The sequence below is a fragment of the Dermacentor andersoni genome, chromosome 3, assembly GCF_023375885.2.
Source record: "Dermacentor andersoni chromosome 3, qqDerAnde1_hic_scaffold, whole genome shotgun sequence".
Classification (NCBI taxonomy): Eukaryota; Metazoa; Arthropoda; class Arachnida; order Ixodida; family Ixodidae; genus Dermacentor; species Dermacentor andersoni.
The window spans coordinates 158,472,080-158,491,124 of record NC_092816.1 but is presented as its reverse complement, the minus strand read 5'-3'; positions in this window follow the sequence as shown (position 1 = coordinate 158,491,124).

Here is a 19,045-nt window from a genome sequence, read left to right as displayed (position 1 = left end):
CATCGAAAACTATGTCTAGAAATTCCACTTCAAAATTTAGGATTACCTTTAAGTAGCACTCTTATACTCTCCCTTGGAGCAACAGTTTTGGGATATAGCCACAGGAACGTTTGCCTAGCCATTTATAATTTTCTATGTGGCACAAAAAGAATGCCTTGTTAATAGTTTTTAGTTTCAAGAATTGATTTATTTCTTCTACATCATAGAAAATTCAAAAAGTAAAAGCACAAATTCACAGTTTAAATCTCACTGTTATTATTGATAACTTACCTTAAACAAGTTTAAGTATATCCTTCTTTTTTTTTAATATTCCTAGCAACGCAAGGCATACTTTAGTATTGATCAATACTTTATCTCATGTATTCATAGCTTATTTTGCATCTTTGATTATTTGTTTTCTTTTACTTTTTCGGGTTATTTATTTATTAACCAATTTATTTTATTTTGCTTTATTTATTGAATCATATTACCACCCGATTCGTGGCCTATCCCCCTCAGTGGGTTTGTGACATTAACTGAGGCTTCATCATCATCATCATATAGCGCCGACCTGTTTAAGCGTAGCGCTACAGCCTATAACTAGTGACCCTTCTGTTAGGCGAATACCCCCGTTGCATTTGGTGGAGCGGCTGGGTTTCTCTTCGACATCCTGGAACTCCGCAGCCGAACGCTACCACCAGCTGTTGCAATGGATGAACCGGGACCGTCCCAGGCTGCTGCTCCCGTGCCCCCCTCAATCGTCTGTTCTGGCGTGATCCGGCAGCGCGATCCGGCTATATTTAGCGGCACAGACGACCACGACGTGGAAGACTGGCTCGCCGAATATGACCGTGTAAGCGCCTATAATAAGTGGGACGACCGCGCCAAGCTCACAAATGTCATCTTTTACTTGACTGACGTGGGAAACCTATGGTTCCGCAATCATGACGCCGATTTTACCACCTGGTCGGTCGGCTTTCACGGCAACTTTGGCAGAGGTCTTCGGCCGTCCCGCCGTTCGCCGGCTTCGCGCTGAGCAGCGCTTGCGTGGTCGAGCTCAACGCCAGGAGACCTTCACCAGTTATATTGAAGACGCGCTCTCGCTATGCAAGTGCGTGAACTCATCTATGGACGAAGCTGACAAGATCAACAACGTCATGAAAGGCATCGATGACCATGCCTTCCAGATGCTCGTCGCGAAGAGTCCGCGGACGATTGCCGAAGTCATACAGCTATGTCAGCAGTACGACGAGCTGCGCAAGCAGCGTGCATCAACACGCGCTGCTCAGCAGGACACCACGGATCTATCTCCGTTGGATTTCGGCCGCGACGCTGCCGACATCTCTGCTTTAATGCCGGAGATAAAGCAGATCATCCGTCAGAAAGTCGCACGCCAACTCTCTCTGGCGAAAAGCACACCCGAGCCGTCGACAACCTTGGCTCCTTCGCTTCGCCACGCCATTCAGACCCAAGTTGCCGTGGCGCTGCCATCTGCCCCTCCTCCGCAGCCTGCAGCTGGACCGCTAACGTACGCTGACGTGTCGCCCGGCCTCACGCTCCTCCGGCTCCTGATGCTTACCGGGCCGCGTATTTCCAACTGCTCGTAGGTACAACGGGGCGTGGAACTTGCGGAGACGACGGACGTTTGCGCGCATGCGCGAATGAGAGCGGGTGCGAGAGAGGAAATGTGGGGAGTTTTGCTCCTTGAAAATACGACTCTGCCTAGGTACTACGGAGGAGTTTCTTGGCGCGCGTTGTATGCGCTTGTCCCTAGGCGTCCCGGCAGAAGTCGCGGGGCGCGGTTGTGCTGAACATAGCATCGCAAGTTGGCGCTCGACGCAATCATATTTAATCGATCATGTTTTTACTAATGAAAACAACGTGTCATTATTTCGCATTATTGGCGGCGCCTCCAGGACACCAAAGCGGCAACGGGGATATCAAAGCTAGAAGCCGGACTGGTCCGTGGGTTGGGGCTCGCAGAGGCCTGCGCATGCCAGGGGAGTATAAGATCGGCTGTCCGCTATCGCGGACAGTCAATGTTTTATGCGAACACCTCCAGGCACGCTTCGGCCTCTGCGGCCCCAACCCACGGGCCGCCCAGCTTCCAGCTTTGATCCCCCCGCTACCGCTTGGGTGCCCCGGAGATCCTGCGCCGCCTGCTTTAATATAACCTCAGGTGCTCTCCTGAGGCCTCCGTTTGCCGGTTACATGTGCCCTCCTGGAGCAGTGCTTGTAAAAAATCCGATCTATCGTCGCGACGAAAAAAGCGACCCGCGACTTATAAAACACCAGTCAGAACATTGTCCCTTCAGACACAGCGATCACCAAGCGGCGTCCGCGCCCACTGCCTCACCGCGCGGGCAGCCAGCGGCGGAGCGTATAAACCAACTCGACCGAACTCCGCAATGCCGGCATGTCTAGGGGACAAACGAATACAACGCGCTCTAAGAAACCTCCTCCGTAGTGCCTATAGGCTGTCATATATTCAAGGAGCAAAAGCCCCCAGATCTTCTCTCTCGCGCCCGCTCTTACTCGCGCCTGCGCAGAAACGTCGAGCTCCGTCAAAAGTGCCACGCCCCGCTGTATCTACGAGCAATTCTAAATACGCTACCGGGCCACTGGCACCTACCATGTGCCGCCGCCACCTTCACGCCCCATGGTCGTCCCTTACTCGGCCGCTGGAGCCCCTGCCGTCAACCCGTGGCGTACATCTGACAACCGGCCAATATGCTATTTCTGCCATTTTCCGGACCACGTAGCACGATTCTGCCGCCGTCGCAGCCCCCGTTTACATGACAGTGTGGGCGCCTCAAGCTACAGGCCTGCTCGACTTCCGCTCAGGACCCATCTAGCCTTCCTCCAGACTCATCTTACAGTCGCCTCCCTTTCGATGCACGCCGGTCACCTTCCCCACGTCGCCGATCCATTTCCCCGATGGTTCACCGACCGAGCCCCAGCCCGAGAGGAAAACTAACAGTCGCTGTTCCAGAGGCAAGAACTGCGTTGACGTCGAACATTTCAAGGCCTCATTCTAACCCGGCGAATGAAATTGAACTGTCCATAGACGGCGTCACCGTACACGCACTTATCGACACCGGAGGCGCCGTTTCTATTATTAGTGAGAAGCTTTGCCGCAATTTGAACAAAGTGTGTTCCAAACATGCCATCATCCAAACGTGCAAAGTACTGCTTCCTGATAAAGCTCGAATTTTTACTGGAAGCTATTAAGGGATACTTCCCCCAGGATGGTCTCCGTGTTTCGACACACGACTCGAGCCTTCTCCTCTGGCGTCGGCGTCACACGCTACATTTGCTTTCGTCTCCAGTTCCTTGCGAATTCTCTGCGGTTCTCAATCTATTGCAGGTATCTTGGAAAACATCACACTGAAATTGGCCGCCAAGATGACTATCATTATGATGATTATCATTAGATATGTCACAGTGAAGTTGTAAACTTTACAGGATTACCGTCTGCAGACCATACATGGCCCTAACGGAGGGAGCATGGTACCGAAAACGGCTTTAATTCTTGTTTTGTCGAAACTATCCCGAAACAAATTATATGACAATTAGCCGCTAAGACGACTCTAACATTACGCCGACTTTCATTTACTTTTCATAGCTACGTATTTCGCAGTAAAGTTGTAAATATTGTGGAATTGCCGTCAGCCAAGCGGTGGTACTAGCACATGTCACTACTGCATATAATAATAGATCACACCGCAATCAAAAGATGTATTCGTTGTAAGTACCCTCCAATATTATTAGTAATAATAATAATCATAATAATAATAATAATAATAAGAAGAAGCTTTATATATCAATAGATATGTTGATTGAGTTAAAAAACACCACCGCTTCGCTGCTGGTTTTCACAGTGTGGAGCTGTTAGAAGCTCGCTATCTTTCTCTTGACGTCCGAAGCTTCGCCGAGCTGGGGGAGAGAGCTATACAAAGGAGAGTACAAATGGAGAGTATAAAAACATCATCACGCAGCATAGCGACGCGGTAAGGGTGGGTGAGAGTAGCGGGGAGAAGGAGCGACCTGGATGGTGCTGTCTGGATGCGTGCCCTCTCCTGTGGCGCGCGAGCCAGGAGTGTCAATCAAGCAAGGGAAGATTCTTCTCCGGCGGCTGCTAGGGCAGCTATGGTGCCTCGATGTCGTCTTAGCCTGCCGCTCCGTGCAGAGTAAAAGCACTGCGCCGTCTACTACGGCGTCGGCCACGCGAATCGCGGACACCGCAGCCGACACCTTTGGGGGACGCCTAGAGAGAGAGAGAAGAAAGCTTATTATAAAGTGAAAGGATTCATGTGGTTGGGGCTCTCAGTCCAGGGCCCCAATGGCTGTCGCTATCGCTCGTGCTCGTAGTATCAGGTCCAGCCAGACCTGTGGCTCGGAGCGACGGAGGATGGCCTCCCACTGTGCATACGTTGGTGGGGGGGATTGTAGGACAGGGATATCATTAGGTAGTTTTTGGCACTCAATCGTGACGGGAAACGTCGACGGTGGTGCATCGCAGCCTGGGCAGGTGGTGGGATATAAGGTTCGGGAGAGCTTGTCGAAAAGGAGGAGGTTCGGATATGAGTTGGTTTGAAGCCGGCTCAGGGATACGGCTTCATTCCGGGAGAAGGATTTGGGAGGAGGGTCATATTGCAAGCGCCCTAGTCTGTAAAAGTCTAGTGTCCCTGTATGTGTTGGGAAAATTCTGGGAAGCTTGATATGGGTTGCTCGCCTCACTGCCAGGTACCCGGCAGGTTAGCCCTCGGGCAGCCGCATGAGCGCGCTCATTGCCCGACAGTGAGGCATGTGCAGGTGTCGAAATCAGCCTGATGCGTGGTCTTGAGGGATCTGGAATGGCGGGGAGCTTACGTGTGCTGGTGAGAGAGAGATTCGCTTCCTGAGGTATATGACCCCTGAGGTAGGCTCGACATGCGTCTTGTGAGTCTGTAATGATGATGTGGTCGTGTTTCGGCGATCTTTTCATGTGACCAACGATGTGGTTGAAGGCGAGTGCTATGGCCAACGTCTCCCCTGTGAGCGTAGCTTCGGTTTGGACGCTACACGAGGTGACGATATTACCCTAATCGTCCGCCACCACCGACACTTGTCTTTCTTTGTTTCTGATCGCAAGAGCATAGTGGGCAGCGTCGGTGTAAGAGACGGTGCCCTCCGGCTGGGCGTGGAGGAGTTTCCGAAGGTATCTAACACGTGCATCCCGGCGACTATTATGATGCTCTGGATGCATACTGCGCGGTATGCGCGCTATGGTGAGTAAAGTTCGGATGTTTGATGGGATTGGGTCATGCTCTCGCGTAGAGGGTGAATGCTGTGGGTAGCCCAGGCGTGAGAGCAAATGCCTGCCTGTAGGGGTCAGTCTCAATCGCTCGAGTTGTGCCATTCTGTGTGCTTCGATGTGTTCCTCGATGGTATTGTGTACGCCGAGGGCGAGTTGTCGTTCCGTGGAAGCATATACAGGAATTCCGAGTGCTTGTTTAACGGCTCTTCTAATAATTGTGTTTATACGGTTGGTCTGAGAGCGTCAGGTTGTGGTATGGGAGGTGATAGGTTAGCCGGCTGATAATGGATCCCTTGACCAACCGCAGCATATCAGCTTCCTTGAGTCCTGAGCGGCGGTTACTAACACGCCTCACCATACCGATGATTTGCTCGCACTCTCGACCAAGGAGATCTACCGTGAAGTGAGCTTTGGCATTGCATTGGAGGGGATAACCAAGGATTCGGACCCTTTGTGCAGTGGGAAGTGGTATGCCTTGTATTTTCACTTCTATTACTGGAATTGGCGTTTCATAGCTGCTTCGGGGTCGGATTAGTAATAGTTCTGATTTATTTGGGGAACATTCGAGGCCTCCAGTTAAATTGTCATCATATATCGCATGGTGTAGCCCCTCAGCCTTCTCCAGTAACTGGGGTAGTCTCGCCATAACTGCGTTGAATAGCATCGGCGAGAGCACCGACCCCTGAGGTGTCCCCGCTCCGGTAACTTTAATGTCTGTTGACCGATATGGGCCCATTCCCACTGTGGCTACGCGTTCCTTGAGAACGGCTCGCACGTAATTTTACATACGGGAGCCACAGTGGGAGTGGGCCAGGTTCTCAAGGATGAGACCATGGGAAACGTTATCGAAAGCTCCTTTGACATCAAGCGCCAAAAGAGCTCTCGTCTGAGCCCTGATGGGGAAGGTCAACGAGATCCTCTTTTTTCTGAAGAAGAACATCGTGAGCGGACAAATGGGGGCGAAATGCAAACTGTGTGTGGGTGAAGAAATTTTGCATCTCAAAGAAAGCTTGAAGCCGTTTGAGGATTACATACTCAAGCAGCTTTCCGATGCACGATGTGAGGGAAATCGGCCATAAAATTGGGATCGACAGGGGTTTTCTGGGCTTGAGCATGAAAGTGATCTCGGCACGTCACCACACCAGAGGGAGAGTGCCGGTGTGCCGGCGTGCCAGTGCTTATTGTACATAGGACAGAGCGTTTCCAAGTGCTCATCCGGGAGATTTCGCAGTAGAGTACAACGTATCCCGTCCTCCCCGGGTGCGGTGTTCTTATGAATGTCTGCGAGTGCGGCTTTGATTTCTTGGACAGTTATGTCAGTGCCTAGCGGGTCACTTTCTTCTCTATACGGATAGTCCGGTTAGCTTGGCTTAGAACCACGGTAGAGATACCTTTGTTCAAGGTCTTTCAGGAGCTGGTCTCCGCTCCTCCGTACTGGTGGAGGAAAATTTGAAGCGGCCGGTTTTTATAGGATTTTGTGTTTCTCAGATTTATTAGTCACCGAAGGATTGCCCACGCCCTCGTGGTGCCCGGCGTACCACTTAGCTTACCACAAAACGTTTGCCAGTTAGCACTGGTTAGCTGGTCTGCGTATTCCTGGGCTGCTCTCGTAATCTGGGATATTCTGTAGCGCAATTTTCGATTGAACTTTTGACGCTTCCATCGCTCCGTGAGACCTCGGCGCGCGTCCCACAGATGTAGGAGATGCGGGTCAACCTCGGGGGTCTCCGTCGTCGTGGTTATCTGGCTAGTCGTTTCGTTTAGATCATTGCGTAAATCACTAAACCAACTGGCATAATTTTTTGGGCTTTCATCTGCTGTGGCTCGATCCTTATGGATTTCGCTTAGTTTGGTCCAATTTGTAATGCAAATTTTCTTTTCAGGGCGTTTGTAACTTGTGTGATTGATGCGGATGATGAGAATGTGGTGATCGCTACCCAGCGTCTCGCCAGTGTTCAGCCAGTCGCCCTGCACCCCCCGTCGTGAAAATGAGATTCGGGCAAGTGTCTCTCTCGACACTATTTCCCTGGAAACTAGGCTTGGTATGATCGGTTATGAGGGTGAATCGTTGATTGTGCGTCAGGTCCCAAAGGCGGGTGCCCTTTGGTGTGTTACTGCGATAGCCCCAGGCCACGTGTGCGGCATTGAAGTCACCGCACACTACGGACACCGGGCCCAACTTGGTGAGCTCCAATGGTAGATACTGGACATTGTCCCACCGAGCCCGAGGTGCACTGTATACATTTAAGATGTACAGGCTATTTTGCCTCGTGTCCGCGGGGACAACCTCAGTGATTTGATGAGGGATATCTGACGTGAGAGTAGTATGGATATATGTGAGTTTCCTGGACACCAGCGCGCACACTTTCGCCTCGTCTACAAAGGCGGCTCGGATCATTTCCTTGGTCTCCGTGAGAATGCTTTCTCGCATCTCCTGTATAGCTCGGTGCAATTCTCGTCGAAGCTCCTGCTGGAGGTCGCGGCACAATGCAGTTGTGGACTGGGGAGGGATCTTCGCGCGAGGCGCCTAGGATTGGGATTGGGTTTGTGGTAGGGACTGAGGTTTGGATGAGTGTGAGGGAGATTTGTGCAGTGAAGGTAGCGGGCCCTCCGCCCAATTTACCCCTTTAGGTCCGGCTGGCCCTTCGGGCGCTGCTAATGGTAGCTGTTGCTGTAGTGGTGCGGGTTCTTGGCCGGAGGTGGTGCCACTGGTGGTGGTGACGACGGTGGGGATGAGGATGATGATGATGGCGGTACCCGCTCGCGGTTCTTAGAACACTCGCCGGGGCCTCGGCTCCGAGATCGTGACCAGGATCGGGACCGAGATCGGGAATGGGACCGCGATCCGCTTCGCCGCTCTCTAGATTGGGCCAGAGGACGATGCTGTTGCCGTTTTTGTTTCGCGAGTTCCTGGCGCACTCGTTGCTTGTTGGGTGGCTTTCGTGCCGGCCTGGACAGCTGGGATCGGTTGTCGGATGATCGCCTTTGCACTTCAGGCCCCAGGGCTGGCACTAGTGAGGCTCGGTAGTGGATGGGTTTTCAGTCCCACATGTGGTGCAGGGCTTGATGCTTGGTGTGTGGCAGACGTCCACACGGTGGCCCACTGTCAGGCATATGCTGCACACCTGGGCCCTCGGGGTGTGTATGTAGCATCGGTACTCGGCCCCATAACACCTAACGTAGCGCGGTACCTTGAGGCCAGCAAATGTTATGATGGCCGTGGTTGTTCGCCCCATCATGCGAGCATGGAGGATTTCCACCCAAGGTGCACACAGGTGGTCTAAAAGTTTGGTTGAGGTAGTCCCTGTGTCGGGACCCGTGATGACTCCTTTGCAAGAATTATCGGGGGAGGCTATGTATGTTGAGATGGAGAAGCGATGCGGGCCGAGTGCAAGCAATGTCATCTTGTTAAGGCTGGTCGCTATTCTTTCGCTTGGCGTGCTGATGAGGGCGATGTTTTGGGCACGTTGAACACGTAGGTGAAGTTCGTTCCTTGTTCCTTGTTCCTTGAGGCGCGCCTCGATGCCGACGGCGCGAGCCAGAGAGTGGCGAGGCCACTCACCGAATGTGAGACCGTTTCTCGGGCGCAGGATGGCTTTAAAATCGTCAATGGGCATAGGTGGGGGCCTCTGGGGTCGTCGTGGTACAGTTTGGTTCAAATTCTGCGTCTCTTTTTGGCGGCGGGCTGCTGGGTCAGACTTAGCGTCGGCGCGGCGTCCCCGCCGGCCGCGAGCAGTGAGCCATGATCCATCCGCCGGGTCTTCTGGATATCCTTCTGTTGCTGGATCGTCGCCGTTGGTAGCTTCCGCATTCATGATCGTGGTCAACGGGTTTTCGCGGTGTTGGAAAAGGCCAGCAGGCGCTGGACGCCGATCCTGACCACGCTGAGGCTTAGCTCGAGCACTACGGCTCAGAGACGCCGCGAGCGTCCCAGCTGCATCGGGGGTGTTCTTGACGTCGGCATGGAAGGTCGCAGGAAGCGTCCGTTGTCGTGCTCGGAATAGGGCGAGGAAGAGCGCGTGAGACGCTGTAGCGTCTGCTGCAGACGCAGGAGCTCCAAGCGTGACGTCCGCACACGATGGTAGCTCCGAGTGGATTCCCCGCGGACGCCGAGCGACGCGTTGCCGGCGCCCGTGTGTCTTGTGTGCGGTTTGGCCCTACTTTACTGGCCTTCCTCCAGCTCCGCTGATCTCTGATATTTGCGATGGCAGAACCACGAATAATTTCTTTAAACTGCGCTTGTCATTGACAACGGGATCACTTCCTGTATCCTATTACTTATCCTCGGAAATGTTAATACGCACCATTGTCGGCGCATCGTTACTTGTAGGGTGAAAGCTATAGCCACTTTGCATCCGCCAGGAGCCGCGACCGTGGCTTCATAGCAGTGCCGCTCATGGCCATTTGGTCGTCCGCGTGAGGAACGATTCGCCGTACGCCACGCTGTGACGGCAGCAAATGAAGCTGATGGAGATGGCAAGCAGTGCCACGCTGTTCGTAACGGCTGGTTTCCGGAGTGTGCACAGCACTGAGCCTTTTTTCTGAAGTTCAAACATGAAGAAAGGCGGACTCGTCTCCGAAGGAGACCATGTTCATGATGTAAAATTGCTGCGCTGGCGACTGTCGCCAACATTTCAGGCCGCTGAATTCCTCGAACGCAGATCAACTATCTCTGTAAGTTCGTGGCACTCTCGTGAAGACATCCATGCAACACTACAAGCAATTTTATTCCCTCTAAGGAGCCATGTTATTCTCCGATTCCGCATTAGGATTTTCAAAATATATGAGAGGCCACATGCGAACCCCCCAATAAATGTTATGCCGTTCAACAAGCCATTTGCGGCCTTCTTGTAGACATAAAAAAAAAGGAGTGCGCACGTATCGCTTGTAGTGCGCTCGTATCGTGTTTCTTTCTCGCCCATAATTTTTTAGCGCTGAAATTTGTAAGACGTTGTAGGAGTCAAGTAGCATTCAAAGAATGTGCGTAATTGCTTCACTAGCTATGCCGCTTTCATGAAAACGTCCCGCAACATTGAATGTGCCAAAATTTTGCAGCTTCGTCTAAGAAATCGTTCGGAATTATGGCGCTTTCGAAATGTAGACAGCAGTCGGGCATGTGTAGACCGTGAACACATATTGGCGAATCATGACGCTACGTCTCACAATGTAGCACCGTAAGAGTTTATTGTAAGAACAATTTCATCCCACAATGCAGCAGTTGTGACTTTGAATCTCGGATTCAGGCCGTCATTATTGTCATAGGAATTATTGAACACTCCGAGTCAATTTGCGCCCTCACCGTGGGCGTCGCCATTGCCGTGAGGCTCCACGTAAGTGTTGGTACGCATGTATGCTGTACGCAATAAGACCCTTCTTATGTATACAGAGCAGTCCAAGTACTTCTAGTTAAGCCGCTTGAAACAAGATAAGTTACAATAGCCTATATCTATGTATAACTCTCCAGTTGGACCCTGGTTTTGCCACAGAGTAGGGAATATATGATAAGTGAATTTTACTGCTAAGTACAACGAGAAAGCTACATGCACGAGCTTGACAAATGAAATGCATTTTCTATGTGTGAACACATGAAGAGCAGGTTCCTGTAGAATACTTTAGGACAAATTAGTTATATTCGCTTCGCTAACTTGAGTGTCAAAATGCATGAACGAAAGTCCTCTAGGGCAATGAACGCGCTGCCACCTTAACCTGGACAAAATTCGAAGGACGCTTAAGCTTCGCCTTTAAGAGTGGACCACGATAGCATTCAAAGATTCCTGATTGCTCCCCATGCTTCCCTGCAATTGCAGCTTCTGTAACCGTGGCGTTTACCGGCAAACGCTGGCACGCGAAGGCAAGCTTTGTGGTAGAAACGCGTCCTCTTGCGTGAGCCGATCCCGGAGATGTGCCCAGCCGTTCGAAACAATTACATAATTTTCCGGCTTTTACTGTTCTTGCGCTTTTAATATTTCAGTTTGAGAAGTTTAACATAAAAGACACGCGCTGTGGTTGTTTTATTTCATGACATTTGTTTGTGGGCTGTCATTCTCAAAGTTCCGAGGAATAACTTTCTGAAGAATATAAGTCAAGCCATAAGCAACATTATTGATAGAATTTTGTGGCAATATAGCCTGCATATACCGTACGTCATATTGCAAAGCGTGGCACATACTTATATTCGGAAATATTGGCCCACAGGTCCCGAACGCTGGCACCGACACCAGATTTTCTGCGACACAGAGCCTTTAACGCTTTCGCGTTAAAACGGCGTCATGTCGCATTTGCGGATTACATTGCCACAACATTCTGTCCTAACATTGCCCATATCAGGTCTTAAGTTCTTGACCAAATGTTAGGGCACTTGGCCAAATATTGTCAAGGCATAACCCGCTCCAGGTTTTTAGCTGCCAGCGTCACATCATCTTCCTGTTCCCCTCACAACGTCTTTCCAATACCGCACAAACTACTACATAACAATATAAAGGCTTGTCTGCGGCCGAGTAATATGTTTCTAGTCATCACCATGCTATAAACAATGTAAAGAGTTTTATTAACTGGGAATTGAGAGTGACTAAGACGGCAGTAGAAGGGAACAGCGATTCGCAGCACGAGCAGCGAAACCGCACATAGCGCTAGTAATGATGACTGGCCAGCATTTGTCGTCTTCGCTACATCAGCGATGAAGGGCCCATTCTTTCATTGGAATAGCGCTAAGGACAAGGCAAGCGCAACACACACACACAAAGCCTGTCTTGGCCTGTCTGTAGCGCTAATGCCTTCAAAGATTCTTCATTTCGAACTAATGCGATTGAGACCTCGGCCAAGAGGCTAATGGTTGCCATTGAAAGACATTGCTGGACGACCAGCTAAAAATGTATGCTTCATTGTCTCAGATAGGTCGTCACGTACATTACAATCTCAGCTTCGGATACAGTGTATACTTTGTCGCGTATAGGCGACAGGACGGCGACATGACTGTACTTGCGGACGATTTCTATGGCAATGAAGGGAAAGCAACGGGGGCAAAGCACGTAGAGTCGCGATCAATTTGAAGGTGACCACGTGAGCACCGACCGGCGGGCCTTCCAAGCAGCACAGGGGCCCATTTCAGAACAGCGAAGACAAAAATTCCGCGGCCTTCTTCCCCTTTTATCCTCTTCCATGCCGCAACCGTCGCCCGTAAGACTAACTCTCCACATTTTTGCATTTGTTTCACTTTCATAGCAATGATGAGTGTGAGTCACTGCCTCATGCATATCTTGGCTAACAATGATGCCCCTGTGCCAAAGCTGATAACGCAGTTGAAATGAATTCGCAGGTTATCTTGTGAAGGGTGACGAATCTTTAGGATAGCATCGTTGCATGGCTCATTTTTACCACACAAAGCCGAATAGAATACTTTCTCTTGCCCATCGGCTGTTCGATGAAGCACTACTATCATTTAACCATTATTTTTCCCTTTGCTCTGCTTTATATTTATGGCATTGTTTTTTCTGTCTTTTTCATATCGTTACTGGTATAGCTAGGCCGCGTTTTCCTGCCCCGATAGCTTTTCATAACACTCTCACTTTCTTCTAAAGCCGGCATGTATGGGACCAATGATATATAGAAAAAAAAAACGCCAAGTAGCATTATTGTGCTGCTTTTGGTGGACATCGCAGAATTATCAGTCTCTCTTCGTCATAAATAAATACTACTTCTTTTGGTCGCGCTCAAGGATGACACTAGAGTTAACGGTATACGAAAGGAAGGAGACAAATGATCTAGGCAATGCATCAATCACTCAAAGGAAAATTGCTGCCATAGTAGGCTGTCCCCCAAAAAACTATATATGGCATCTTGAGAGTTTATTTAAGAGAAAACCCTGTAGTGCATGCCCCTCATGCTCACAGGCACAGGAAAACGACTGAAGACGAAGACCACCTTTTCGTAGCTGCAGTTCGTTGGACCGCTTCGTTGGAGCTGGCTCTCGGCGTTCGATCTCGGCGTTCGATCTCCGCCCCAGTGTGCCCAAGCTGGAACTTACTTGGTGGTTTGGCTAAGTTTTGGGTGGATTTGACCTAGTTATCTTACTTATCCTATTTTTGTAGTACTTATCCGTGATTGAAGCAACACTGATGTCTAAAAACTCTCCTGGGCAAGGGCCCAGCCCTTGGTCAACCTCCCTTTCTCCTGAGGATCTGCCTTTGCGATCTTTGTTCCGCAGCGGTGTTAGCAGCATCCCTGTCGCGCTGGTGCCCTCGAACGGTGGATTCATCCGGCGAACAACCCACAAGCTGTTCAGGCCGAGCTCCAGGCCATGACGCGTAATTTTCAGATGATAAGCGATGTTCGACAATTTGGAAGAGGTGGGATAGTCTGTAGGTCATCACATTCGACCTGTGTTGCAGACCTCCTAAAGTGTAAGACTTTCGCATCTGTCCCGGTGAGTGCATTTATTCCTCCTCGTCTAGCATGCACAGAAGGCATTGTCCGGGGCGTAGACTCTCGATTGAGCCCAACTGAGACTCTGGAGAAACTGTCTGACGCTGGCGTCATAGCTGTATACCGGTGTAACCGACTGGTAAACGGCGAAAAAGTTGCCACAGAATCAGTTATTGCTACGTTTGCTGGCATGTCCTGCCCTTGTGAACTGAAAGTGTGGCCACTTATTTTTAGAGTGGAACCTCTCGCTTCCCGTCCACTTCACTGTCGGAACTGTTGGCGTTTTGGCCATAGTGCAGGAGGCTGCAAATCAAATGGACGCTGTCGCCACTGTGGTGGCGATCATTCTTCAAATGAGTGCACAGCTGAAGCCGAAACGTACTGCCTATATGGAGGAACCCATGCGGCTGACTATGAAATCTGCTCGGCTAGAGCTAACGAAATACAGGTACTCGAGGTAATCGACAGGCGACGATGTTCCCGGCGAGAAGCTATTGCAGTCGTCAAGGAAAGAGCCTTTGGATACGCTGGCGTCACTGCGAGGCAATCTACTTTACATGAAGGCAACTTGTCGAAACTCATTGAATCGGCCGTAGAAAAAGCAATGACAAAGGCTATGCAACATATTGTCACAAGTGTTACCGATTGTCTTAGCCAAGTGTTTACTGCGCAGATGACACAGCTATTGCAAACAGCTGCAACACCAATCACCAAATCGATTGCTTGTGCTGCAGAACAGGTAGCCAGTTCAGTCCGAATGCCGAGTACCACATCCTACCCAACATTTCTTGGATCCAATCCTTGTTCTTCGCGTCAGTCAGACTCACAGGTCGACATGGAAACAGGTCATGATACCAGGCTGCAAAAGCGAACTGGATCTCCAGTAGCTGCTTCTTGTCCATATACCAAAAACAAAAAGGGTAATCCAATCACTCATTCTGGCATCCAAGAAAGTTCATTGCCACGGTAGTCGCTGAAGTAACTATATCAATTAGATCATCACCATAGCTTCTTTAAAAGTGCTACAGTGGAACTGTCGTTCCTTGTTTTTTGCTTCAACAGATTTATGTTGCTTAACAAGTCATCTTAATCCTGACGTCATAATCTTACAAGAAACCTTGCTTACTCCTGAGAAAAATTTTCACCTTAAAGATTTTCGAGCTTTTCGATTAGATCGCCTTTCACTATGAGGTGGTTTAATGATTTTGTTGTCATCGAAAATCTGTCATAAGGCGAAAATAGCTTTCACGTTAATGTCTCCGGAATGGGAAATTTTGGCAGTGCACCTTAGCATCCCAGGCTACCGTTCATTTTAAATTATAGATGCTTATTTCCCTACGGGCGTGCACAGTACATACCAATTGGATAGTGCGCTTGCCAGCTGCAAAAATGAAGTCATACTTACTGGTAACTTCAACTCGCATTCTTCTCATGGGGTTACAAAACAGATTCATGTGGGACACGTCTGTGGAACTACAGCAAAGATAAACATCTTTGATGCCTTAATATCAGAAGACCTACATTTGTCCGTGGACAATCTCGCTCAGTCTTAGATTTGACGTTTTCTAGCACAAGTGTCACTGTGACATCTTGGACAACGATTGATTTCTGTACAAACAGTGATCATCTCCCGGTATACTTTGAAATTGCATGCCCTTTAACATCAGTTGAAGGACAAGACAGAATATTTGTGAATTGCAAAAAATTTAAAGACTGCTTGCGGTCCACCATTGCGTCACTAACTAATAGTAATGACGAAGAAATTGGCTTGAATATTTGTTCAGCGTTACAGATGTCCCGGCAAAAGTGTCAATTTGTAATTCAGACAGCCAAGCGTTCCTCATCTTGTCCCTGGTGGAACAGTGAGTGCACACGAGTTTATAGAAGAAGGAAAGCTGCTTGGAAAAAACTCCTACATAATCAGAGCCCACAAAATTGGAAAGATTATCAATTTTATTCGGCAACCTTCAAACGTACTATTAAACATGCAAAAGATGAGTACGATAAAAACCATTTTGATTATCTATCTAAATCCAAAAACAACCGTGCTTTATTTAATTACCTTAGTTTTAGAAACAAACTCCCAATGAGCATTAATGTAGACTAATTCGTCTATACCTCACAGGAAATGCAGGAGACCTCAGAACTACTGGCTAAAGGAATGGAGAGCCGGTTCGCGACGCCCCTTCAAACTTCTGTTTTTTCTCCTCCATTTTCGGGCTGCAAGGAAGTATCCTATTCGGAAGTAGTAAAGGTTATTTCCAGTTGCCAACTAAAGCGCCTGGCCCGGACGGCATAACAGATGCAATGTTAAAGATTTTCTTTCAAGAAGCTCCACGTGAGCTTCTGAAGTTGCTAAACTACTCTGTTAGTAATGCATGGATTCCACAAGAATAGAAGATCTCCAAAATGATTCCGTTACTTAAAAAACAAGGGGTAGGGTATACTATCGACAGCGTCAGACCAATTGCGTTGACATCAAACATGGTGAAACTTACTGAAAGAGTGCTTCTCAGACATATAATAGAGTTTATTGACCACAATCAATTGTTGAGTTCGTGTCAAACTGGATTTCGATCTGGCTATTCAATATGGCACGCGCATGTAGACCTTGAAAGTCGCATTAACATCGCTAGACAGAAAAAACAATACGCGGCTCTAGTTACCTTAGCTATATGTAAAACCTATGGCAGCATTGAACATACAATTTTAACGAATCGGTTAAAGAGCCATTGCTTTCCAGGCTATATTGTAGCATGGGCGCATGAGTTTTTAAAAGACAGGTAGTTGATTTGTTTTCGAAGCGGCTATTCTTCTAGTAGACATAAGCTAACAAGAGGTGTGCCTCAGAGATCGGTACTTTCACCTGTATTATTTAATATTTTACTGAGCAGAATCCCCGTTCACCCAGGTGCCAGTACATACGTTTATGCTGATGACATTGCCTTCTTTGGTATGGCTAGTGACATATATTCTATTTACGAAATACTGCAGTCGTATCTAAGGGGACTAGAAGGCTGGCTGGATAGCTTACTCTTAAAGCTGAATGCTAATAAGTGTGCTATCCTTGTTTTTCCTGTTAAAGACCCAGTATACATATTGCTTAACTATCATCTCGAAGATACCCCACAAGTATAGTCACTCATATAAATTGGAGTTATTTACAATTCAAATCTTAACTGGCGGCCGCATATTGAATATATTGCGACAAAAGGAGCTCGTTGAGTGGGCATGTTGCGCAAGTTGAGCAATCGAAGCACAGTTATGCGAAGAGAATCCCTTTTGATGGTGTATAAGATGTACGTTCGCCCGGTGTTAAAATTTGGGTGTGTTTTATTCTCAGATGTTCCATCATACAAGCTTCGACCGCTAGTTTTGTCAGAACGAGAGGCACTACGTCTGCGCTTAGGTCTTCCAAAATACGTTGCGAATGCCGTGCTATACCTGGAAGCAACAATCCCACCCATATTATGCCGATTTCACCTTCTGATCGTTCAGACATTCTTAAGGCTATATGAATCACCATTAAACTGTTCTCAAATTATTTTCATCTCCAATCCAGAATTATTTTTTCCTGTTCATTGACCCAGGTTTCATAGACCACAGATTATATTTGTGCAAAGTTTACTTCAACCACTAAATGTGCAAATTCTCGATGTGGTTCCTAATAATACGCATTCAAATTACCCAGAGATACGTTTCGATGACATTTTCGCAAACCGCGCGAAACTACTCCCTTACGGCATCTTAAACGTCATGTTGCAAGACCACCTAAGCACCCTAGAAACAAACATTATCATCGCCACACATGCCTCACAGTGCGAGGAAAAAGCTGGCATTGGAATATTTTGTCCTCCACTCTATTGGTATTTTTCTTTAAGATTGCCTGATTTCGTGCCTATTTTTCTGGCCGAGTTGTTAGCAATAATCTTAGTTTTACGTAAATTAGAGCCAATGATTACAACGGCTGCTATCCTGACTGACTCCCTTTCTGTATGCTCTTGTCTTACCGCTACTAATGAGTCACTCATGTTAAAACTCTTCCACTTACTAGTTCCTGCCCATGTGCAATGTATTCATTTGATTTGGGTGCCTGGCCATAAAGGTTTGTTTTTTAATGAAACTGCCGATACACTGGCAAATGCATCACTATCCGGCCCTGTTCTTCCTATTCTACCAGTGACAGCACAGATCACGGCGGCAAGATTTAGGATACGATCAAGATTACCCTTATCAAACCACATTTGACTGCTTCTCCAGAGTATAAGTACCTGACATTTCCCTGGCATAACGAATGCTATGACACAAAGATGGTTGAGGTCTGCCTCACTAAATTACGCTGCCGCATTCCCTCGCTGAATTTCTATTTACACAGGTCGGGTTTGGTGCCCTCGCCCCTCTCTTCTTTTTGTAATGCGGAAGAGACGATACACCACATTCTTCTATCTTATCGCCACTTTACTGCGGTGAGAAAAAGATGGTTGGAAATACCTTTGCGAAGAATTGGCCTGGACTTGACAGAACCTGCAATTCTTTCGTTCGGAGCGTCCACATTAGGACTCAGCCACAGGGATGCATGCTTCGCTGTCCGAAATTCCTTACGGAATCTAAACGAATGCCCTGCTAAATTCTTTTCTTTTTTTTGCTTTTAAATTATTTATTACTCATTTAATATTACCTTCCTGGTTTTATTTAACAGGTAATTCTGCGCTAATCAATGCTATTTCAATAGATATTAGGAAATTTATGCTTCATATTAATTTCGAATAATCCACCCATTTCTTGGCCAATCCCCCATCGTGGGTAGGAGCCACATGCATCACAGGCTGCAACAACAGTCGTCCAAGACCCCTTCATACCGCTAAAAAATTGCCGAGCAGCTCGATGTTGACGTCAGTCTGCCCAATATCCGAAAGCGACTTCATGAGGCTGGAGTGAAGTGTCATGTCGCAGCAAGAAAGCCTGCTCTTACGGCGGCTCACCTTCAGAAACAGAATTCGCTAACCGTCAGAGAAAGTGGACAACCCACCATAGGCAGCAAGTGATACTCAGTGACGAGTCCATGTTCTTCACTCGTTGGAATCAGCGTCTTCGCATGTGTAAGATCGCCGGTTCCTGGTAAGACAGGCATGCGCATGCATTTTGAGTATTTTATAATCTACTTAATTTTCTTTCCAGCAGTTACGACGAGTACAAAGTCCGGTGCGTCGCTGCCAGCGGACGTTTCTCCGTAAATCTGTGGGGTGCCATGAGCTACGCAGGGTTGGCCCGCTGTACCGCATTCCAGGGAGGCAGACAGCTGAAGCCTATCAAGAAATTTCTGACACCATTCTCCTTCCATATGCA